General features: G+C 38.4%; 1 protein-coding gene across 4 annotated transcripts in view; it reads right to left on the reverse strand.

Moving 5' to 3' along the window:
- Positions 1–24,461, reverse strand: part of GPBP1 (GC-rich promoter binding protein 1) — a 95,207-nt gene extending 70,746 nt beyond the window's left edge. For 2 of the 4 annotated variants that reach the window (XM_014860377.3, XM_014860375.3), the window contains exons 1-2: positions 23,665–24,461; positions 21,495–22,447 (exon numbers count right to left, since the gene is read on the reverse strand). The gene's annotated coding sequence lies outside the window, so the exon portion shown is untranslated. Of the gene's footprint in view, positions 1–21,480; positions 22,448–23,664 lie in introns of all 4 variants that reach the window. The other 2 variants (XM_070519641.1, XM_044771821.2) reach the window with 1 other exon arrangement.
- Between the last annotated feature and the right edge of the window lie 2,010 nt (positions 24,462–26,471).

Raw genomic sequence — 26,471 nt, forward strand, 5'->3', positions numbered from 1 at the left:
AGAAAATATTTTCAAACCATCTGTCTGACAAGGGGTTAATCTCCATAATATATAAGGAACTCACACAACTGAACAACAAAAAAAACAGTCTGATGAAAAAACGGGCAGAGGATATGAACATTTTTCCAAAGAAGATATACCTATGGCCAATAAACACATGAAAAGATGTTCAACATCACTAATCATCATGGAAATGCAAATGAAAACTACACTAAGGGCTGGCCCGGTGGCACACCAGTTAAATTCGCACATTTTGCTTCAGCAGCCTGGGATTCACTGGTTGGCAAGCCACACTGTGGGAGGCGTTCCACATACTAAGTAGAGGAAAATGGGCCCAGACATTAGCTCAGGGCCATTCTTGCTCAGCAAAGAGAGGAGGACTGGCAGCAGCTGTTAGCTCAGGGTTAACCTTCCTCAAGAAAAAAAAAAAAAACACTATACTAAGATACCACCTATCACCCATTAAAATGGCTATAATCATTAAGACTAAAAATAACAAAGGGTGGAGAGGGTTTGGAGAAAAGGGAACCCTTATACACTGCTGGTGGGAATGCAAACTGGTGCAGCCACTATAGAAAACAGTATGGAGATTCCTCAAAAAACTAAAAATAGAAATACCATATAAGCCAGCTATCCCACTGTTGGGTATCTACCCAAACAACCTGAAACCAACAATCCAAAGTAACATATGTACTGCTATGTTCACTGCAGCACTATTCACAATAGCCAAGACATGGAAACAATCCAAGTGCCCATCAACTGATGAATGGATAAAGAAACTGTGGTACGTATGTACAAGGGAATACTACTCAGCCATTAAAGAAAAAAAACAGTCCCATTTGCAATAACATGGATGGACCTGGAGGTATTATGCTAAGTGAAATAAGTCAGATTGAGAAAGACAGACACCAACTGATTTCACTCCTATGTGGAATATAAACAAACACATGGACTAAGAAAACAGTTCAGCAGTTACCAGGGGAAGGGGGTTACTGGGTGGGCACGGGGGTGAAGGGGAGCACTCATGTGGTGGCCAACAAGAAATAACGTACAACTGGAATTTCACAATGGTGTAAACTATTATGAACTGAATTTTTAAAAAGGTGGGGAAAAAAACAAAAAACACTATGAACACAAAAGAAACAATTCAAGAAATATCCAGCCAAATGAATGAAATTTTCAGAACTCCAAGGATAAACAGCAACTTCTAGAGGAAAAAAGAGCATTCTCCCACAAATGAAGGAAAAAATCAGATTGTATCAAACTTCTTAAGCATCTCATCCTATAAGAACATAAAATAGCCATCAAAGTTCTGGGGAAAATTACCTTGGATCTTAAATGCTAGACCCAAAGTATCAACTAAACGTGAGGCAGATAAACACCTTCTCAGGCAGGCAGTTCCTAACAACTAGGAGGAAATAAAAAGTCCAGTAACTAACTTTTTTAGTCAGCTAAATACATGGACAGTTCACAAAAGAAATCAAATGACTATTAAACATAGGAAAAGGTGTTTAGCTACAGTCATAACAAGAGAAATACAAATAAAGATACTAGAACTACTCACCTACCAGACTGGCAAAAAAATCTTCTTTAGGGTGAGTCCAGAAAAGCTTGTAGGCTAGGGTTAATTTTGCCCCACTAATTAGAGAAAATACTTTTGAAGACTGCCTATATTCCATCTATTAGGAGGTCCTTCCACACTGGCTGATGGGAACATAACACTTTTTCTGGCCCTATGTAAATCTTGGGAATTGTTTCACCTACTCCTTTCTACTGGTTCTATCTCCACACTCAGTAGATTCCACATGCACATGTGCAAGTCAGTCCTAAGCCAAAGCCTTGAGTGGACACTTCTAAGTTCTTTGTCTCATTGCAGAAATTTCCTATCGTTTTGCCCCACAAGTCTACCTATTATGATCTTCTCAAATTTTCAGCTGTTTCCTCAACTTTTAGTAAGACCATCAGGCTATGTGTGAATTCACGCTACCTGTGTTGTGATCTATTAATTTTCTTCAAGGGATGGGCTGGGGCATTTATAAGATTCACCACCTCCTGTCATCCAATGTCTAAAAGTCTGTTTCATATATTTTGCCTGACTTTTTAGATTTTTAAGGTGAGTAGGTAAATCTGGCTATCTGGTTTGCTGTTATTCCATCATGGCCAGAAGTAAAAGCTTGCAAGCCAATTCAATTTTAACATTACAGGAATTTTACTGAATTGAATGTTTCAATTGTATGTATTTTCTCTCTCAGCATTTTATTGAAAAGATCCAGCTAATTCCTAGTAATTTAACTGTTCCCTAAAACAAAAGCCAAACGATGAAATCTAGCAAACAAAATGAAATTCATAATTTTCATCATCCAATCAAAAATTATCAGTGATGCCCAAAAAAGGGCAGAAAAATACCACCAATAATAAGAAGGAGAATCAGTTTATAGAAAGATATCCATGGCGCCAGCCCCATGGCTGAGTGGTTAAGATTGCGTGCTCCGATTCCTTGGCCCAGAGTTTCACCAGTTCAGATGCTGCGTGCGGATATGGCACTGCTCATCAAGTCATGCTGAGGCAGCGTCCCATATGGCACAACCAGAGGCACTCACAACTAGAATATACAACCATGTACTGGGGGGCTTTGGAGAGAAGAAGGAGGAGGAAAAAAAGAGATATCCAGAAACGAGAGATATGATGAAATTGTATCTGCAAACAAAGACATTAAAGCAGCTATTAGAGATATGTTTAAAGTAAGGGAAAACACAAACACAAGGAAAAAAATAAAGATACAAAAGATCCAAATGAAACTTCTGGAGATAAAAAATGTACTAACTGAAATGAAAAATACACTGGATAGGATTAACAGATTAGACAACGCAGAAGAAAATGATCAGTGAGTGAACTGATAGGGTAGCATTCAAATTAAAAGGCATTAAAGGAGACAAAGCAGACACCTTAAAACTGAAATGTACAATTAACAATTGGGATGATTATTTCTAATATTTATGCACCCAATAACAGTGATACACTTTCATAAAGCAGAAAACACAAGTGATACAAGAAACAAATAGAAAACAACTAATAGGAGACATGAACACACCTTCCTCAGTCCAATATAAACCTGCAAATCTATGAGATAAAAAATTAGTAAGAATATGGAAAAATTAAACCATATTCATTTAAGTATTAACAGACTTCATATACCAAATGCTAAACTCTCAAATACAGAAAGCATATCTTCTTCTCAAGCATCCACCTTAGGACACACAAAAAACTTTAATAAATTCCAAACAAATATACAAATAGCATAATTTGACCACAATTCAATTAATCGAAAAATAAAATCAAAAAACAAAAAGATTTCTTCACATGTAATTTTAAAACAAACTATGCTAAAAAAACAAAGTCACAAAACCAATTAACAAAGAACTTATAAATCCCAAAACTGTTGTCTGGGGTAAAAAAACCAAAACAAGCCACTAGGACAAATATACAAAAGTCCAAAATCACAAGGCATATTTAAAATCATAAGAAATACTTTAAACAACCCTATGTAAATAAAGCTGAAAACACAGATATGGATAATTTGGGGAGATACAATTTACTAAAAATGTACCCAGTAGAGAATGAATCTAAACAGAAAAATTACCATACAAGAAAAAGTTCTATTACAAAAAAAGCACAGTCCAAAGTGTCCTTGATAACGGAGATTCTAGGCACTAGAAAAAGGAAACACACATGTAAAACAAAAGGAAATAATAAAAACCCTGTAGTACTGAACATAAATTGGAAGTATCCGTACAAAGTTATTCAGTACTGTAGGGTAAATACACATTAAGGACTGGTTTAGAACTTAAATGCTACTTTGACTGTCAAGCATTCAAAACTTAATTCAATGCAATAAAGCAACTATCATCCTTTTAAAAAATTTTCCATCCACAGATGAACGGATAAAGCAGCTGTGGTAAATAAGTACAAAGGAACAGTATTCAGCCATAAAAAACGAGGAAATCCTGCCATTTTGCAAGACCTTGGATGGACCTTGAGGATATTAAGTCAGAGAAAGGCATATACTGTATGATCTCACTTGTATGTGGAATCTAAAAAAAAAAAAAACCTAAATTCATAGATTTCAGATTTGTGGTTACCAGAGGCAGGGGCGCAGGGAGAGAATGGGATTGGAGAAAGGTGGTCAAAAGGCACAAACTTCCAGTTACAAGATAAATTAGTACTAAGGATGTAACATACAGCACGATTATAGTTAACACTGCTGTATCATAAATATGAAAGTTGTTAAGAGAGTAAATACTAAAAGTTCTCAAAGAAAAAAATTTTTTTGCTTTCTCTTTTTATTGTATCTATTTGAGAGGAGGCTAACTAAATTCATTGCAGTAATCATTTCAAAATATACGTTAAGTCAAACCATTATACTGTACACCTTAAACTTACACAGTGATGTATATCAATTAATCTCAACAAAACCAAGAAAAAAAGATTAAAGGCATACAGAAAAATCAAAAGAAACAAAAAAATCCTTAATTTCACAAGTTACTTACCAAAAGATTTGGCGTACATATATACACTCTTCTATTAAGCGCAACTGAGGTTCCCATAAAGAAATATTTGATACACTCATTTTCTGAAGGACATAATTCATCAGCAAACATTTATGGAGTAGCTACTACAAACAGTACTTCAAACAATATTCTCCACAAGGAGACAGACAGTATGGAATGAAAGAATGGAAGGAGGAGAAAGGAGGAGGAAGATTATTAGCGCATTCTTCCTGGTACCAGAAGTGGCAATCACAGGTTAAACAAACAAACAAACAAAAACAAAAACAAAGGTGCAATAATGATAATGATTAAACTTCAAATTACAAAAATGTAAAACCCATCAGAGTAAATTATTATGAATCTGATATCAAATTAATTCCATAATTGGCTACTTTGCGCTGGAACTCTGTATCACTAGATTTATTAGCAAAGGAGTAGAAATCTTGACCTTGAGGACTGAGAGAGGTAGAGATGGAAAATTACTGACAAAAGTAAACATCATACAGAAGGGAAAGACAATACTTACTAAGCACCTACACAAACATCATAACACTTTACCTATCTCAATTACTCCTCTTAACAAGAAAAGGTATCTTAACCCTCATTTTACTAAATAAAAGCAAGACTCTCTTACAGTGGTTGTGCCTAATGAGTTTTTAAATACAAATACGTTTTCCTTCAGTCTTTTAATCTAAATTATGGCAAATAATTCATTTTTTTAAATATAACTTTCATAACAATTTACAACAAAATAATGGGCTTGATAATTTGCTTGTCAAAGGCAAATCAACTTGCAGAATTAGAAAATCCTAAATTAAACATTAAGAATCCAGTTTCTGGGACCGGCCCGGTGGTGCAGTGGTTAAGTTCACATGTTCCGCGCTTTGGTGGCCTGGGGTCTGCCAGTTCAGATCCCTGGTGCAGACATGGCACCACTTGGCAAGCCATGCTGTGGTAGGCGCGCCACATATAAAGTAGAGGAAGATGGTCATGCATGTTAGCTCAGGGCCAGTCTTCCTCAGCAAAAAGAGGAGGATTGGTGGCAGATGTTAGCTCAGGGCTAATCTTCCTCAAAAAACAAAAGAATACAATTTCCTGCAGTCTATAAGAGCCTGAAATAATTTACACAATGTTATAAGCTGCCAATATGACCTCGAAAAAGTTTCCTTAATTCCAGAGATTAAAAGGCTTTTTAACACCCTTTTATTTAATAATAACTCAATTTTAAAAGCTACAGTGATTAAGACACCATATAGCATTAATACATGAATAGAAAAAAACATCAGTGGAAGAGAACAGAAAGTCCATATAATACCCAAACACATACATAAATTTAGGGGGCAGCCCAGGGTTTCCCAGGTCCAGATTCCTGGGCATAGACCTAGCACCACTCATCAAGCCATGCTGAGGTGGCATCCCACATATCAGAACTAGAAGATCTACAAGTAGAATATATACAACTATACAACTGGGGGGCTTTGAGGAGAAGAATTTTTAAAAAAAAAGAAATTTAGTATGTCAAAAAAGTTGGGACAACTATCTCAAAGCTTACTCAAAATAATCGTCAAATGGATGAGAGATTCAAAGGAGAAAAAAGCAAAGTCACTGAAGAAAAAGGTGGGGAAAATTTTTATGATCTTAGGAGGGGGAAGGAAGGCCTTTCTAAGTATGACACGCAAAAACAGAAGTTATAAAAATATATTAACATATTCAAGTATATGCACAAATGCAAAAAGCGTTCTATGCGACAAAATTCACAACTAAGGACAAAGGAAACAACAAACTGGGAGGAGTGTAATACTCATCACATACAGCACACATAAAGGGTTGACTTTCCTTCATACATAAAATGCTCCTACAAATCAACAGAAAAAAGAGCTCAAAAGACACATGGGGAGAGGATATAAACAGAGTTCACAGAAAAGGAACTTATAAATGAAAAATTTTCATTCTCAAAGAAAAAGGCAAACGCCTAAGAAAAAGTCTGATACCCCATTAGCGCTGGAAATGTAAGTTGGTATACCTCTATGGAGAGCAACGAGGCATAGAACTCAAAATTAAACTCAGCAATTCCACTTATAGGAATGTACTCCACAATTATAATGATATTCATGCATATTGTTCAAAATACATAAAGAGAAAAAGAAACAACTTAATGTACACATCAATAGAGGGCTGGTTAAATAAACTATTACGCAGCAATAAGAAAAATAGGTAGCTTTACATGTGTTATATAGAATAACCTTCCAAGAAAATTCCTTAAGTAAAAAACGCTGTAGAGCAGGGTGGACCTCATGCTACTACTTGTATTAGAAAGGAAAAGAATATAATGTGCTTATATATACATAATGTCTCTACAAAAATACAGAAGAAACTAACACTGGTTTCTTCAGATAAGAACTATTGCTGGGCAATAGGAGTGAGGGGGTAACTTCTCTAAAAGTCCCTGTACTTTTTGTAATTTGCACTGGGTACATGTATTAAAGATAATCTTAAATCTTCTTCAGTCTGGCAACTCTACCATTTCCTGAATCCTCAGACTCTTAGCATAATCCATCTTTTTATAAAGCCAAATTAGCCTGAAAAGCAGTATTCCAAGAGCAGCAAACAAGTTGCAACAGGGGGCTGGCCCCATGGCCGAGTGGTTAAGTTCACACACTCCAGTTCAGCAGCCCGGGGTTCACCAGTTCAGATCCTGAGCGCAGATCTGGCACCACTCATTAAGCCATGCTGAGGTTGTATCCCACATAGAAGCAGTAGAAGAACATACAACTAGGATGCACAACTATGTACTGGGGGGACTTTGGGGAGGGGAAAAAAAAAAAGAGGAAGACTGACAACAGATGTTAGCTCAGGGCCAATCTTCCTCACCAAAAAAAGTAATATAATTTTTTTTTAAAGTTTCAACAAATGAATTTATAAAATGAGCCTAACTCTATGAACAAACAGTTCACAAAGAAAGATGAAATTGTGGAAGAAAGATGAAAGATGTGGAAATTCAAGTACCTTAATTTAAGGACATAAAAAATATACAATCAATATATATGAATATATATAAAAATATATATACTGAATGTATACTATTTGATAGGCAATTTGCTTACGGCACAACAGGTATTATCTCATTTAGTCTTCACTATATCCCTAGGAGGTTGATAGTATCTTTTCTTCAAAACAAGAAAAACAGGTTTTTATATAGATGTGAAGTACATTTTAAGGTTCCCAAGGGCACAGTACTAGTCAGTGGTAGCTGAGATTCTTAAGCACTATACACATATATACATACTGTAAATAACTGAGCATACATTAGGTAAAGATTTTACCTTATACAAAACATTAGCCTGAAAAACAGGTATGTAAATAATTCTCTAAGTTCTGAGATTAGTACCTGTCAGGTACTGTCTTGAGCTATAGCTATATCAAACCATACAAAATACAGACCTCAAGCTCCAAGACAGGTAAAAAAGGAGCAGTTTGAGCTAGCACTGCAGTCACAACTTGCCTTCCACTAACCTAGCCAACTTGGTCCCCAAATACTCTAGTCCTCTCATCAAATTCACTCCTTGTAAGGTCCTAATTTAAAAGACCAAGGCAAAAACATTTTCACTCACTTTCCCCCCATTTCCACAACGTCCCTATAAAAGGAACTCATTTTAATGGAAGAGAGGCCAAAGAGTAATTCATGTGAAAAATCTGAAACTACCAGTTGGGTTAAAGGAAAAAACTAAGGCAACTAAGGCTTCCATAAGAAAAGTCCCTACGATACTTTGATTATCAGGGGAATTCATTTTTCAAGTAATTTTCAACCTAGCTAGTGTTCCACTAAACAATGATTTCATCACTCACCTGATGATACTCACTGTAATAGCCTCAAGCTTAGGATTCTTCTAGAGCTTTAGTAAATAAGCTTCCTTGCAAGGGGTCTGTAACATGCTCTTCTTAGAAAGAACCAAAGCAAGTTCACGCTGAGAAAATTTGTAATACCAAAAATAATTAAAGTTGTGTGGGCGGAAATCTTCATTTGTATCTTCAAAGAGGAAACAAAAGAATTGTTTCCTCCTCAAATACAGGCACACACTGCATAACGTTTCAGCCAACAACAGACCGCATATACAACAGGGGTCCCATAAGATCAGTACCATATAGCTTAGGTGTATAGTAGGCAATACCATCCAGGTTTGTATAAGCATACTCTTACGGTGTTTGCACAACGAAATTGCCTAACAACCCATTTCTCAGAACCTGTCTCCATCATTAAGCAATGCATGAATGTAGACATTAGTTAATATAAGTGAACTCTCATGGTCTTCCTGATTTCTGAAAACGAGTAGCCCAAAATTCTGTTTATTCATGTATTTCAGAGTCACTCTTTGAAACCTAAAGTGTGTTTTATATTCTCAAACCTGAGAGGACAATTTCACTCGGTTTCAATCTCTCTGTTCAAAATTGGGGAAAATTTTTAAAGGCAAGTGTCTAATAAAGAAGTCTTTACCAGGCAGTCCCTTCAGAAAGCTAATAGCAAAACCAAAGCCAGTCTTGAATCTGGCAAACTAAATAGAAGCTCATGTAACAAACTATTTAAGTCTAGGCAGATAAAACAGCTTTTAAATGATCAGACAACAAATCAACTCAGCTAAAAATAACCCCCTAACAAATTTCACCTAGTCCCCAAGCAGTTAAATAGCAGTTGTATCATAAAAATACCAACTGCATATACTCAGTTCTGGGGGGGAAATCAAAAACAGGAGAGCCGGCCCCATGGCATAGTGGTTAAGTTCCATGCTCCACTTCAGCAGGCCAGGTTCACAGGTTCAGATCCTGGGTGCAAACCTACACCACTCATCAGCCATGCTATGGCAGCAACCTACATATAAAGTGAAGGAAGACTGGCACAGATGTTAGCTCAGCACTAATCTTTCTAAGCAAAAAATAAATAAAAATTAAGCTAAATTATCTAACATGTTGTTAATTCTTTTACTTTGCAAGTAACTACTGAGAATACAACAAACAATGAGACAAGGTCTCTGCCCTCAGAAGAGTTTATGTGATAAAAATGGGTGAGACTAAACAAGATAACTAGAGACTGTGCTTTAAATGAAATAAATAGGATCATATAGCATAACAAGAGAAATCAAAAGGTATGGGAAGGGGGTTGCCCATTTTACACACAATGGTTGAGAGACAGTCACTCAGAATGTACTCTGTGAGCTAAAATTGAGCTAACAAGGGAAAAATAGAGGAAGGAGGAACAAACACAAACACCCTAAGACAGGAAGGAAAAAACCTAGTATGTTCCAGGAAGAGAAAGAAAGCCAAAGGCCAATGGTCTAGGAAGACACTGAGCAAGGTTGCAAAGAAAAGGAGGAGACAAGCAATGCAGATACTTGTAGGCTACAGACGCTGCGTGTTATTCTTAGGTCCAATGGGAAGACACACTCTTCTGTGAATTATGAACTACAGGGGTATAAGAATGCACAGGAACAAAGTTACAAGGCTACAGCAGTAGTTCAGGTGAGAGAAGAGGGTGCCTTGGACAAGTCCAGAGGCAGTGAAATAGAAATGGACACAGTGGGGAGATGTGAAGTAGAGCAAATAGATTTGCTAATTATTAGTTGGAAAGAAAAGAAGGAATCAGAGGTGATTCCCAGCTTTTTTAGTTGGAATACGTGGATAGTGTAGGCATTCACTGAACTAGGAAAGAAGAGAAAAGTATAAACCTGGGTAAGACTCAAAGGAAAGAAGTTTTGGACATGTTAAATTTGTAAACCAAGTGGGAAAGTCAAGAAGGTAGTTAAATTACAAGAGTAGAATACGTGGAAGAGAACTGAACTGGAAATTTTAATTTGAGATCGTTTGTATAAAGATGCCATTTAAAACTATATGGTACCATATTGCAGATTACACAAATATCACCACAGAACAGTGTAATGCATTATGTGTCAACTATTTTAAACATGTCATAAAATGCAATCTAAATATACCTGGTTTCTGCTCAGTTCCATCCCTTCAATTTTTATTTACCTGTGGTCCCCAATCCACAATCTCTCCCTCCTGGTTCATCAAATGGTCCTCACCCACTACTATCTATGTGACCCAGCCATAACAATACTACTAACAATGTTTGTATCATTTTACAATTTCAAAGCATTTAGCATTCATTATTTCACTTGATTCTAGTGATAACCTTGTGAAGTAGGAAAAGAAGTTTTATTAAGCAGGAAATAAGAGTCTTATAAAGGCTGGCCTGGCCAACATAACATAGCTATTACTTACTAGATAGGATGAAGCCACGATTCAAATTTAAGGACTCTATTTACTCTATATTCACAGAACTGCAGAGCAAACTATAGAAGTTCAGGAATCTTACGTTTTTGCCTTGTTTGCTACTACATGCCTAGCACCAACGAAAGTGCAGGCACATGGTAAGCACTCAAACATCTGCTGAGGCAATGAACAACTTCTCTAGCACAGAGTAGGACTCAAGAGACAAGAATCCCAAATCCACTGTTAAGTCAATGTTTTACAGCAAATAAGTTGACATGGTTGTATCCTGCTTTCTCATTTCCAATACAGAAATGTTATCATTTATTTTCCAAGTATGCTCAAGTATAAATTAGATAATATCTAACATTTCAAGCCACTCAAAAGATTGCTCTATGAATTCAAGATGGCATTATTTTGTCCATAAAACCATTTGTCCATTACTATGCCCATAAAAACATTTCCCCATTTTAATTCAAATTTCTGATAAAAGATTTTAGAAAACAAAAGAAGACGTCAATCAGGTTTTAAAATAAAACAAAGAAAAAAGTCAAATGCTATCATTTGTTATTTATGAACTGTTGTTTTGTGGAATTGACATAATACGTAGACATCAATGAAGGGTCCACAGAGACAGTTCCACACATATATGGTCAAGTGATTTTCAACAAAAGTATTTCAAAGTGATTCAATGGGAAACAAAGTCATTCAAAAAATGGAACTTAGGGGCTGGCTTGGTGCTGCAGCAGTTAAGCACACACGTTCCACTGTGGCGGCCCGGGGTTCGCTGCTTTGAATCCCAGGTGGGACATGGTACCGCTTGGCAAGCTATGCTGTGGTAGGCATCCCACATATAAAGTAGAGGAGGATAGGCACGGATTTTAGCTCAGGGCCAGTCTTCCTCAGTAAAAAGAGGAGGACTGGCAGCACATGTTAGCTCAGGGCTAATCTTCCTCAAAAAAAAAAAAAAAAAAAGGAACTTGGGACAAGTGGACATCTACACCACCGCCCCCCAAAATGAACCTCAAACCTCTCCTCACACTACATGCAAAAATATCATTAAAAATAGATCACAGACCTAAAAATATGAGGTAAACTACAAAATTTCTAGAAGCAAGCAGGAAAAAGTCTCATGACCTTGGGTTAGGCAAAGACTTCTTAAGACTTCTTGTGTAAACTGTGTAATTTGTGTAAAATAAAAGCACAAAGCAAGAAAGAGAAAATTAACCAATTTTACTTCAAAATTTAAAAATGTCTGTTCTTCAACTCAAAACAAGTTACTGTTGATAAAATGAAAACACTCTTTTATTTACTCTTAGACATTTAGCCCCGTTATTTCCCCTGCCCTCTATCACCCCAGGGCCAAGTACCTGGCAACGAAAGACCACTCTTATTAGCCCAGAACCTATCAATTATATTCCAGCTATCCAATCCTAAACTCGTCTACCCTGCCTTGCCCATTCCTCCCCTGTCCTCCTCCTCCAAAGCACAATAAAGGCAAAGTGTTCTCAAAAAAAAAAAAAAAAGTGAAAATGAAAACAAACCATAGATTGGGAAAAATCATTTGCAAAACACATATCTGATTCACTTCTATCCAAAATATATAAAGAATTCTTACAACTCAGTAAGACAATCTCATTTTTTTTAAATGGGCAAAAGATTTGAACATACTTCACTAAAGCACATAAAAAGATGTTGAGCATCATCAGGGAAACACAAATTAAAACTACAGTGCAAATTCAAACTATACATCACTATGATGGTTAAAATTAAAAGACCAACAACATCAACTACTGGCAAGAAATAACTAGAACTATACAACATACATTGCTGGTGGGACACAAAATGGTTCAGCACTTTGGAAAACAGTTCAGCAGGTTTTTAGCAAAGTTAAATACACACAATGCATACGACCCTGCAATGCCATTGCTAGGTAACTTTCCCAAGAGAAATAAAAACATAGTCCACACCAAGTCCTGTACTGAAATGTTCACAGACGCTTTATTCATAGTAGGCAAATAGTAGAAATAACCCAAATGTCTAGTAACCAGAGAAGAGATAAACAATTGTGGTATATCCAGACAACAGAACACTTATCAATAAAAAAAAGATGAATTATAATCCATGCAACAACATGCATGAAAGCAGCCAGAAACAAAGTCTACACACTGTTTGATTCCCTTTATATGATGTTCTGGAAAACAATACACAATACTAAAAACAAGAAACAGATTCGTAGTTACCAGGGACTAGGGGTGAGGAGAGGGGACTGTCTGTAAAGGACCAGGTAACTTTCTGGGTTGATGACAATGTTCTATATTTTCACTGTGGTTGGATTACACAACTGATCTGTCAAAATCTTAAAACTGTAGACAAAGAGTAAACTTATTCTACATAAATTATACCTGAATAAACCTAATTTAAAAATGAGTTCATACCCCATTTAAAAAATTAGCTGGCAGACATTCGTTTATAAAGATCAACTCTTAAAAATGTTAATTTTTTACTGTAAAAACATAGGATTAATACTGTTTCCCCTATATTACCCTAACCTTAGACTTATTTTCTCTAGTCTGAGGATTTAAATTAATGCTACAATTTTTCCTCTACAACAAGGACCAAGTCCACTAATCCAACTGGACGATTTTTCCCATTCAATTTACGTGAAGGGAAACTAATAATTACTTTTTTGATTACTTCTAGAAATACCATGTCACTATACCATAGAATAGCTTTAATGTTGTCTAATTGCCCATTCAACTACACTAGCAGTAAATATTAGGAAAATAAAGGAAACATACTCTAATCACTGTATTAACCACCTGGAGGGACTTTTCTTCCTTAAAGGACAGAAGTACTTAAGGACACTAGATCTTTATTTAAGAGGGGCAAATGCAAATGACCTGTAGAGGGTGTTTTGGAAATGGGAGTGGGAGGTGTTTGTTTTCCAGAATGGTCACACCTGTGCTATTACTACATATTGAAATACATTATTACAAATGTCTTTCCTTTTATTTAACTTTTTTATTACAGCTGTATTTTATTGTGATCTTACATGCATAGAATGTTTTTTTTTAGGATAGTAAAGGGGACTTTAAAAGGTATTTGTTATAAAAGGTGTACAGAACTGACTGAATTCTGTACCCACTGCTCTAGAGTTGAGCTGTCCAATATGGCAACTAATAGACACATATTGTTACTTAAACTAAAATCAGGGGGAGAGATGAAGGCAAAAGTGGTGATTATGCATATATGTGTGGTGATGGATGGTAATTAGTCTTCAGGTGGTGAACATGACATAATCTACACAGAAATCAAAATATATAACTAGGTACACTTGAAATTTATAGAATGTTATAAACCAATGTTACCACAGTAAAAAAGTAACTTTTTTTTTAAGATTTTTTTTCCTTTTTCTCCCCAAAGCCCCCCAGTACATAGTTGTATATTCTTCGTTGTGGATCCCTCTAGTTGTGGCATGTGGGACGCTGCCTCAGTGTGGTTTGACGAGCAGTGCCATGTCCGTGCCCAGGATTCGAACCAACGAAACACTGGTCCGCCTGCAGCGGAGTGCGTGAACTTACCCACTCGGCCACGGGGCCAGCCCCAGTAATTTTTTTTTTTTTTTGAGGAAGCTTAGCCCTGAGCTAACAGCTGCTGCTAATCCTTTTTTTTTTTTTTTTTCCCTGAGGACTGGCCCTGAGCTAACACCCGTGCCCATCTTCCTCTACTTTATATGTGGGATGCCTACCAGAGCATGGCTTGCCAAGCAGTGCCATGTCCGCACCCGGGATCTGAACTTGTGAACACCAGGCTGCCGAGGCGGAACATGCAAACTTAACTGCTGCACCACCGGGCCGGCCCCAAAATAATTTTTTTTAAAGAATAAAATTACACTTCAGGGGGAAATAAAACCACTATGAGATACCACTACAGACTCATCAGAATGGCAAAAATGAAAATAAAAATACCAAGTAATGGAAAGGATATGGAGAAACCAGAACTCTCAGAGACCACTGTTGGGTGTATAAATTGGTTCCAATCACTTTGGAAAACTATTTGGCAGTACCTAAAACTTAACTATGCATACCCTATGACCCTCTAATTCCACTCCCCCAGGTAGTTGCTCAACAGAAACGTAAGGGTATGTTCACCACCATAATTACTAGAATTTTCATAAACCATACTATTCCTAAGAGCCCCAACCATAAATTTCCCTAAACGTCCATTAACCAAAAATTGATAAATAAATGTTGGGATATCTGCATTATGGAATATTATATGGCAAGGAAAATGAATGTTCTATTCTACAACTATGCAACAATATGGGTGAATCTCATAAATATAATGTTGAGCAGAAGAAGCTGGGCAAAAATAATACCTATTATATGATTCCATTTACATGAAGTACAAATACAGGTACAACTACTCTATGCTGTTAGAAGTGAGGATAGTGGTGACCCTAGAGAGTGGCCAGTGACTGGACAGGAGGCACGAGGGGATCCCTATAATACTGGTGTCTTCTGTGTCTTGATCTGGGTGCTGGTTATATAGATGTGTTCAGTTTGTCAAAAATCTACTGACTGGGGGCCAGCCCGGTGGCGCGGCAGTTAAGTTCGCAGGTTCTGCTTCTCCGCAGCCCAGGGCTCACCGGTTCGGATCCTGGGTGTGGACATGGCACTGCTTGGCAAGCCATGCTGTGGTGGGCGTCCCATATATAAAGTAGAGGAAGATGGGCATGGATGTTAGCTCAGGGCCAGTCTTCCTCAGCAAAAAGAGGAGGACTGGCAGCAGTTAGCTCAGGGCTAATCTTCCTCAAAAAAAAAAAAATCTACTGACTGCATATTTATGATATATGCACTTTTGAGTAGGTATATAATTCAGTAAATATCTTTTTAAATAAAATTCTGTGACCTTAAAAAAATTAAATTAAATTAAACAAAATTCAGTTCCTCACCTGGACTAGCTGCATTTTAAATGTTCAGTAAGGACATATGGCTAGTGACTACCATATCGAACAGGGTAGACATAGAACACTTCCATCACTTCACAAAGTTCTATTGGACAGCACTGCTCTAGAATAAGACCAACTGCTTAGAACACTAAGGAAGTTAACTATAAAAGACTACAGATAAAGAGAATTCAAATTCTCGCTCCATCACTTACTCAGGACTTGGATAAAATATTGAATCCCAGACTAAGTTTCCTACAACATTAAATGGAAACAGCACTTATTTCACAGGGCAAACATTATATAAACATTAGTTACGAAGTAATTCAAAAAGAAAATATTCCTTACTAAGAACAAACCCATGTGAAGAGCATATTATAAACAAATCACAATTGCATCATATTAAGAAAATAAAATTTAGTTGCTAAGGATAAAATAAATATCTTCCAAGTTCCTGAAACAGAATATTTTACTTTCCTTATATTGTCACCTTAAAAATGTTACCTATGAGCCAGAATGATTGGGAATCTAAGCTCTGGATAAAAAACCTATAGGTTCAGAAAAACCACTTATTGGTTGTGTGACATTGGCAAGCAACTTAAAATCTCCGTGCCTTCATTTCACATCTGTAAAATGAGGACAACAATAGGACCTTCCCACACTCAATGTCTATGACGATTAAATCAGTTAATACACTTAAAAGGCTTAGAACATTGCCTGGAAGATGGTAGGCATTGATAAATATAAATTATTAAAATCTATTCATTATGATAAGTGTTGAGATCCAGAAGATATAAAGAACTCCTATGACTCAACAACAAAAACAATCTGATTAAAAAATGAGCAAAGAACTTAGACATTTCTCCAAAGAAGATATACAAACAGCCAATAAACAAAGAACATGACATTACTAATCACATCACCAATCATTAGGGAAATGGAAATCAAAACCACAATGAGATACCACTTCATACCCATTACAACAGCTATTACCAAAAACACAAAAACTAACAAATGTTGGGAAGGATGTGGACAAACTGGAACCCTTCTACACTGCTGGTAGGAAAGAAAAATGGTGCAGCCACTATGGAAAACAGTATGGAGGTTCCTCAAAGAATTAAAAGTGGAATTACCATATGATCCAGCAATCCCACTTCTGGGTACACACCCAAAAGAATTATAAATAGGGATTCAAACATATTTGTACACCCATGTTCACAGCAGCATTATTCACAATAGCCAAAAGGTGGAAGCAACCTAAGTGTCCATCGACAGATAAATGGATAAACAAATGTGGTATGTACATACAACGGAATATTATTCTGCTGTAAAAGAAATTAATTCTGATTCTGACACATGCTACAACTCCAATGAACCTCAAAGACATTATGCTAAGTAAAATAAGCCAGTCACAAAAGGACAAATACTGCACAATTCCACTCATATTAAGTACCTAGAGTAGTCATATTCATAGAAACACAAAGTAGAACGGTGATTGCCAGGGGCCGGGGGAGAAGAGAAAATGAGGAGTTAATGCTTAACAGGTACATGGAGTTTCAGTTTGGGAAAATGAAAAAAGTTCCAGAGATGGATGGTGGAGTTGGCTGCACAACAAGGTGAATGTACTCAATGTCACTCAACTGTACACTCAAAAATGACTAAAATAGTAAATGTTATGTTTATTTTACCACAATAAAAAAAAGTTTCCTCATTACACTGATTGGGAGATTATTGTGAAGGGGGGAAAAAAAACTTATCTCCCTATCTCATACAGTGGATAGAAAAGTAAAAAGACTTAAATCCCCTAAATTTGTATAAATTTAGAAAATGCTTTCTTCTCTAAAATTATAACACCCCAACCTCCTATTTGTGGGGCGAAGACTTTGGCTAATTATGTTGACAGTACTGTTGTGAAGGATTACCTCCTATTGTAGTTTTTAAACATGTCCACAAATTCTTTTCACAAAAAGGGAAGCCTAATTCCTCTCCCCTTGATTGTGGGCTAGACTTCTAAGAAAAGAAAGGGGCAGAACTGACTTCTGAGAATAGGTCATAAAAGGCACTTCACTTCTACCTCTCTCTTCTCAGATCACTTGCTCTGGGAGATTCAGCTGCCATGTTGTAAAGAAATTCAAGCAGCAGCTCAATGGAGAGGTCCACATATGGCAAGAACTGAATCCTCCAGACAGGACCCAGCATCAACCTGCCAGCCCAATGAGGACACCATCTTGGAGGGAGAGCCTCCAACCCCAGTCAAGCCTTCAAATGACTGCAGCCCTGGTCAACATCTTGACTAAGATTTTATTAAAGACCTTGAAGGAGCCAGAACCACTCAGCTAAACTGCTCCCAAATTTCTAACCTACAGAAACCATGTGAGAGAGTAAATATTTACTATTTTGTTTAAAAAAACTCACTCATTAAAAGTTATAGTTATGTTCACTGAAAAGGAAACTAATGTCTTTTTACTAGTATGCATATGTAATAAAGATGACTATTCCTAAAAATTTTTAAGAATTTTTTAAAATGCATTTGCAAGTTATGACTTTTAAAGGAAACACAACCTATTTAACTAGGATTTTAGAACTCTTGTTCTTGCTAAAAATAAAAAAAAAATGAATGGGAAAAACTTTTAAATATGGTTTTAAAAAATATAATCTGAAAACTGAATTAAAGGGCAGAAAATGAAAGACCAAAAATATTGCACTCACCAAGACGTGAACATGAAGATGACTCAAAAACAAGAAACTGAGTGGGATATCTTGTATAAAAAGATGCAGAAACTAGCAATTACTTGAAGGGATATAGACCAAAAAACCTGTAACTATTCAGCTGGGTGGGGCAACTGACAAAAAGGGAAAAAGCAAGCAGGTAAAAGTGAAAAAGAGACCCAATCACAAAAGGTTTGTCAGTAACTCTAACATTTTGTTTCTCAGGAGGGTCCTGTTCAAAGTGTAGGCCTGCTCCCCATAAAAATACATAAGCATCCCCAAAATTATCAATTTCGGAAAATTCTCAAACCACTCTCTCCCATACCCACCCACGCAGCCAAAAACAATTCATGTTAGGAACTCCTGACACATAAACCATTGGGGGGGGGGGGGGACATCTTTCTCCAACCTGCTCTCCTTAAATATACCAAACACAAGACCCTAAGGGCTGCTTAAACAAAAAAACCAAGAGCTGTACTTTAGGTAGATCTCTCTGGCCACAGGAGAGATTATGGGGAGAAGAAAAGGGAACCAAAGGTGAAGAGAGGAGTTAGCAAATTACTTCCCTTAGTCAAGGACCAAGCTAGGATAATAAATCAAACTGGAAATGGGAAGGCAGGACATGAATGAGATGCAAGTGATGCCATTAACAGAAACAAAAGAGAGAATAAATAATTTTGGAGACTATGATAAATCCTGGTTTGACATGTAAAATCTATTGAGCAGAATCTTAAAATATAGGAATTAGAATAAAACTTCACATCTATACAACACTTCACAATTAACAAAAAGCCTTCATATACATTATCTGCATCAGTTTTATGAAGAAACTAAGGCCAAAAGAGGTTAGATGAATATACAAGGGTCACGTAGGCCCTTTCCTAGATATTCCAAATCCTAAAGCAAAAATCTCCTTTCTAACTCACAACCATTATTTTTTTCCTACATCACTACCCTTACCTGGATCTAAATTCTTATCTAAACACTTTTCGGAAAAATTACACTTGGGGATGGCCCGGTGGCACAGCGGTTAAGTTTGAACGTTCCACTTCAGCGGCCCAGGGTTCACCACTTCAGATCCTGGGTGCTGACCTACACACCACTTGTCAAGCCATGCTGTCAAGTGGAGGAAGTTGGGCACGGATGTTAGCTCCAGGCAAGTCTTCCTTACCAAAAAAGAGGAGGATTGGCGGCAGATGCTAGCTCAGGGCTAATCTTCCTCAAAAAAACAAAAAATAAAAAAATAAAAATTACACAGAAAAGGTAACTAGGTCAAAAATAATTAGATAATCTGGTCTTGGTTTAGGTTCTGTCCTCGCTTGTTACTTTTACTTTCAGAGGTTCCCATCCTTATTCCCTTCTGTAAATCTTTAAACATTGTAAATATTTATCAAAACGTTCAAGTAAGTAAATTTGTCCTTGAACAACTGCTGGAAGCAAAGTTCACAAATGTTAGAGTATTCAAGGATTAAAGTTAATTGTTAAGATCCCTGATCTCTGGGGTAATCTTTATCCTGATACTACTGCTTGGGTAACAACATCAATAGGAGAAATTTAAAATAAAATAATCACAGACTATATATGTTATGTGATTCTATGAATAAAGGTCATTCATTTCCAGTTCAACTTCTTAATCACATTTAACAGGCATATTCTTAGAAAATGCTCAAAAAATAACTTGAAAAACCATTAAATTGAGGAATGGATAAAATACAGGCTCTCAAAAGGAAAGAGGGGTACAATGTTCTCACTACACTTTTACATAAATCAAGAGATAAATTCAATTGCAAGTACTACACACAGCTCTAACAGAGAAAACACAACCAAGTCTATTTTAACAGAGAAGAATTATTGAACTCTAATCTCAATTTAGGTCAGAAAATAAACGCTACATACGCATATCTAAATACCTACATTCTTTTGGACTCTACTACCTCTTCTAAGTGAGATAAGAGGATTCAACAGTACAGCAAAAAAAGTTTTGTTTCCAAGTAAATGAGCAACTGACACATTATTAGGCCATCTTGGAAAAGTGTTCAAAAATTACAACCTTTTATCTCAGAAAGATAATTAAATGAAATAAACTCTAATTTTAGCTACATTGATCTGCTAATATTAACTGCTTAAAAAATTTTAGTAAATTTATTAAAAATAAACACTCCTAATGAATGCCTATGATTCACTGAAAGACGAAATGTAATAACTAATGGTGATTAAAAACACCATCAATCTGGAAAAATAAAAATATTATTAAAACATAATTCTCTCATTTGTCAAAAGAATTTCTGTCACAACAGTTAATATTTACAACTTTTTTTAAAAAGCTGTATAAACTTAAGCCAGCATAACCTTCCTAGGAGAAAAAAAGTATACTCATTTTTTTAAGTTAAAGATTCTTAATCCATCTTGCTCAGTTCCTCTTAGTTTCTGTTCCTAGTAATGACGTGACTCTTGGAACTGAGATCTTAAGGAATAATTCAAAATGCAAAGCCACTTCAACAAATTGTTTGAAAAGTTTAATTTCTATCATGGATTAAAATGTTAGGAACAGTTATGCCTTAAAACAAACTACTTCATGAAATATCAGATTAAAAATCAAGGCCTATAACTTGTTTTAAAGAACTACCTAACTAGAAATGGGAACACTAAACTGCATTTAGAACACAGTCTAAACTCACATTTAGAAAGTAAACCAGCTATCGAGACGTGAAACATTTGTTGGGTTTTCTCCTACATTTCTACCAATCTATGAATCCAATATGCCTAAGGTGAACACTGACCACACAGATTTTGTTTTTTACTTTAGGAGCACAAAAACTTAAAATCTGGACTCTTAGATCTGAAATATTCTTAAATCTTAACATTTTCTGCATTTCAATTTACATAATAGCTATTTTCAGACTGTCCAGGAAACCGAAGCCAAGGAATATTATTGCAAGAAACTGAAAAGCTATACCACAGGATAAACTTGACTCTCATTACAGTTTGCAAATGAACATTTGATTTGCTCACCATATAGTACTTACAAATTCCAAGAGGACTGCACAGGAAGGTGTTGGGTTTTTCTCCGTAACCTTTATGTTTTCCAGTTTGTTTTTTTATTTTGTATCCTCTGAAATAATATCCAAGTTCTTTGAAGATACTTAACCTACGACTATTTGACATAGAGTTACTTCAAGTCAGCTACCCATACTTCTGTTTTAAAGTTTTCATATGGCTATCTCCAGAATTAGCCAAGTTCCTTGGATTTGAGATTATAAAGTCTTCTTTATTATTCCATGTACTTTCACTGTTGCACTTATCCACTCCAGATGAAATATCCAATTTATGAGGCAAAAAGCAAAAACAAAAAGAAAATTTCACATCTGAAGAGCATTCCTAAACATCAGCATATAGAGACATAGCTATCTCAATACTACCATGCTGCTGGGAAACTGCAACATCTTAAATTTCCACGTAAATAAAAGATTAAAGGAAAAAAACTCTGTATTCTTTCAGTGTCTTCATTTAGAAAAGCTGTCCCATTGTGACATGAAAAGGGATGAGGTCAAAAATTCCTAAAACTTTCAATAAAGGTCAAAATAAACTGCCATGAAACTTCAGCAATATTTAAACAGTAATTTGAAACTGCTGAAACTACTCAGTACACAAATCAAACATATCTTACAGTTTTGGCTGAAGAACACCAACAACGGGGAGGGGGTTGGGGGGAAGGCAAAAAATACCAGCTGAAATACTTTGAGTTATATAATCCGTTTGAACCAAAATACTGAAGAAATGCCTGGGTCTCTTTGTAAGTAACTTGTAGAACTGTTCACTACTATCAATTCACTTCAGAGATGATTCTTGCCAATTTTAATAAACTTCTGGGGCAAAATTATCCAAAAACATTGTAATTCCAAAATGGCCACTTGAAATATCCGGGGCCTTTTTACACAAAACCTAGAAGATGATCTTCATATCTGAGTAATTCAATCACCTGTAAAAGTTATTAAAAAAAAAAAACTTAAATTACACAGTGAGTTTTAATTTTGAGCTAAAAATTAATCCCCATCTTAAAGAGTCAACCTCTGGAGAAAAATTCACTTCTATACAATCCTACGAGGGTCTGGAAAAAGGCTATGCCCAAACAAGCACCCCAAAAAGTCTACTGTTTCAAAAGGACTTCAGAGTAGATAGAGAAAAAAAGGTGGGAGATGATGCTGTGGAGGGCAAACACTGATTTCAACTGGGAAGGGGGTGCAGATACAACACAGGTGGGTTATATAAGCAAACCTTCCCATACCTTTGGAATAAATATTAAAACTATGAAACTGGCACACAATCTTTTAAGAGATGGCTATTTTCTACTTAATGTACCAAAGGAGAAAGAATGGGCAGCTGTGGTGCCAACAAGCATTAATAAATGACGCTCTCTCCAAATTAGAACGTGTAAAAGCAGCAGCACATTCTCCCCACGAAGGGTGGAAAGGTAGGTGGAAGAGAAGTGGGGCCAGAACATTCCTTAAACTCGCCGGAGGGTGAGACTTGCCCGGCTCCGGAGGGCAGCAGTGGGATAAAGGTGTCGGTTCCCATTTGCCTGAATTAAGAAAACAGGTTTCTCCCGACACTGAGGGGGTGGAAGGTGCCGGCCCTTCTCGTAAAGCACGTCCAGAGGGGCTCTCTCCGCAAACAGAACAGGTCCCCTCAGACCCCACAGGACTCACGGGGACCAGGGAGCACTCGACTCCGCGCACAGCCAGCGCCGCGGACCGGCGAGAGGCGGGGAGAGCGGGCGCGCCGCTCACGAAACCAGCGAAGGCCACAACTCGGCCTCGCCTCCCTCAGCCTCCGAGAGGCCGCGGTGCAAAAGGAGGCGGGTGTGTGCGAGGGGCCGGAGGAAGGAAGAGAGAGCCGGAGAGCGGCGGCCCCGCTCCCAGCCGCCGCCAAACACCTCCCCCCGGCCGCCCAGGCGAAACCACGCACCCCCTCCCCACAACCGCCGCCTCCGCTCGGCCGGGCCGAGGCAACACCACAGCGGCCTCGCCGCGCCGTCCTTCCCTCTGTCTCCCTGCTCTCCGACCCCCCACCCCGGTCCGCGGGCAGGCTCACACCTCGCGCCGCCAACGCCGCTCCCGACCCCTCAAACCCCAACGCCGACACGGGCGCCCCCCGCCTCCCTCGGACTCCGGCGCGGAGCACAGAGGCCGCTGTTACCTTCTGCCACACCAGAGGTGCCCCTGGCCTGGGGGTGCCACTGCGCTCGATCCCGGGAGGAGGTTTTCGGTACTTTGAATAATCCCCTTTTGCCGCTTTTCCCTCCCCCACAACCAGTCTCAGTCCCAAAATGGCGCCGACCCGATCCGCAATGTTCTGAGCCAAATCTCGCGAGATCGTGGAAGGTGGCGAGGCGGGGAAAGAACTAGAGGGGTTGAGAAGGGAGGGGAAAGGCGGGGCGAGGAGGAGGAGGGAGAAAGGGTGTGGAAGAAGCGGTGCGAACGAACCTACTGGGCGGGGCAGCAGGAGCGCCTCCACCAGAGAACCTTCTGGCCCAAGCAACCGCTTACGCCCCAGCCAAAGAAGCTCCGCCCTCTACGTCGGGCGGCTGGGGGGAGGAGAGAGGGCGTGGCTACGCCTTGGGGCGGGGCTTCGAGGAGGCCCCGGAGGCGGGGGCGGGCGGGGGGCGGTGGCTCCGCGCGGTGACGTCAGGAGCAGCTGGAGTCGGGGATTACCCCCTGCTGCTGACGTGGGGACGGTGAACAATCGGGAACGTTCGGTGGAAGGGGGAATTCCCCGCTGCTCCCCGAGGAGCCCCTTCTCCCCGCCGGCCCCCACCACCCCTCGGGGCCGTCCCGGAACCTGGGATGGTGGGGCCGCCGGGAGGGCGAGAGGGGAATGTTGCTCCTGGAGGCGGCCGCGCGGGTGAGTGGCGCGCGCCGCGGCGTCTTCCCCGGCTCGAAGCTGGAATGAACTGCGGCGCGCGCCGCTCGCCGGGTACCGCGCTCGGCCCGGGCGGCTGGGAGATCACAGGCTCGGCTGTACACAGCCCTGCGCGGGCGGAGCTACGGCCGTGCTGGCGCCGGGCTAATTGGACGCCCTGAAGCCAGGGATCCAGCTTCGTATGCAAATAGGAGAGTAGGTCGGCCCCAAATAATATATACGGGAGGCGGGTGGCTGAGTGGGCAACGTTCGCTGGTTGGGAACTAACCCCCAGGTTCTCAAAGGGTAAGAATGGCTGCTGGATGTAATCGTGCTGATTATCATTTTTTCTTTCTACTAAATCCACAGTAGGTGAGAATTATTTCAACAGTGTCTCGGTCCCACACAGCCCATGCAATTTATAGTAATGAAGTTTGTGGTAGTCACAGTTCTCTAATTGCGATACCTTTTCGCCTTATAACCGAAGGCTCAGTTTGAAACCTGTAAAGTGAGCCTTCCAAGAGGAAGAAAAATCACCTTATGTGTTTAGGGGGAATGTGGGGGGATGGTGTCTTAAGGAGGGGAAAATCCAGAAAATAAAAAGTACTTGGCTCTTTGCCCTCCTCCAAGCCACAAAGGCTTCAAACACAGAAACTTTATGGTTCTTTTATATGCATTATGGGGTTTGTAGTTTAATGAGCTGCTTCTAAAAGCTCCCTGAAAGAATGTTTGAATGTAAACGCACCAAAAATTACGCCTCCCAATCTTTTTATTTTAGTCTTCATGGGGGTTATGGACACTTTTGGCAATTAATAATGCCTCACTGAGTGCAAAGAAAAGGAATTAACACTTGCTGGACGCCTTGTTTGTGCCAGGCACTTTAATCCTTATATCAACCTCTGAAATGAGTGCTGTTTTCTTCATTTCGCAGATGAGGAAACTGGTTCAGGTTAAGTAACATGCTTCAGGTTACACAACATGCAAGTTGGCTGCCGCGACTTGCCTGTACCAGACTTAAATTGCTTCCATAGCAGTAACTTCTGTATTGAGACAGTACCTGCTTTTGCTTCTATTTCTAAGCGTGATGTCAGTTCAAGAAACAAAGGAAAATGTTGATAACTTGAAAATATTGATAATTTAAATTGTGCCTTTCATGTGGCAAAAGACATTGTAAAGTTGAAAAACAAATAGTGAAATAGAGAAACAATTGTAGTGTCTGTCAAACAGGTTAATATTTCATTATATATACTTGGTTACTATCCTTAATATCTAATAATATTTGATTTACATAATAAGTATATCAAGAGGTCTTCCAAATCCTTAAGGAAAAGATAACCATGCCAGCTCTTAAAAAGCCAAAGGGCATGAAAAGCTAGTCATGTATGTGTCAGTAATGATATGAAAAGATGTTCTACCTCACCAGAAATTAGAAAAAAATGAAAATGAAACTAACAGATACCACTTTTCACCTAACAGATGGGCAAACATTTAGAAAGAATAAAACCTCACCAAAGGGGTAAGGAATAGGCATTTGCATTAAGCATGTCAACAATCAAAGTTTGGGGTCTGCTTGTGGCCCAGTGGTTAAGCTCCCACCCTCCATGTCCATGGCCCAGGGTTTCACAGGCTTGGATCCTGGGCGTCGACCTGGCACCTCTCATCAAGCCATGCTGAGGCAGCATCCAACTTAGCAAAACCAGAAGGACCTCTAGCTAGAATATGCAGCTATGTACCAGGGGTCCTTGGGGAGAAGAAGAAAAAAAGGAGAGAGATTGTCAACAGACTAGCTCAGGGTCAATCTTAAAAAAAAAAAATGAAAATCTGTACAGCCTTTCTGAAAGATAATTTTGCTTTTATTAAAAAAAAAGTCTTGCAGGCACAGGGGGTGAAAGGAAACATGTACATGGTGATGGACAGGAAATAATATACAACTGAAGTTTCACAATGATGTAAGCTACTATGAACTCCATAAGATAAAGTCTTTAAGCTACCCTTTGCCCAGCTATTCTATATCTTAGAATTTATTTTAGTAAAATGATAGGAAAGGTATCCAACAATTTATAAAGATATTCATTGATAAATTGCTTATAACTACAAAAAAATGG

Source organism: Equus asinus, chromosome 10 (genome assembly GCF_041296235.1).
Source record: "Equus asinus isolate D_3611 breed Donkey chromosome 10, EquAss-T2T_v2, whole genome shotgun sequence".
Taxonomy (NCBI): domain Eukaryota; kingdom Metazoa; phylum Chordata; class Mammalia; order Perissodactyla; family Equidae; genus Equus; species Equus asinus.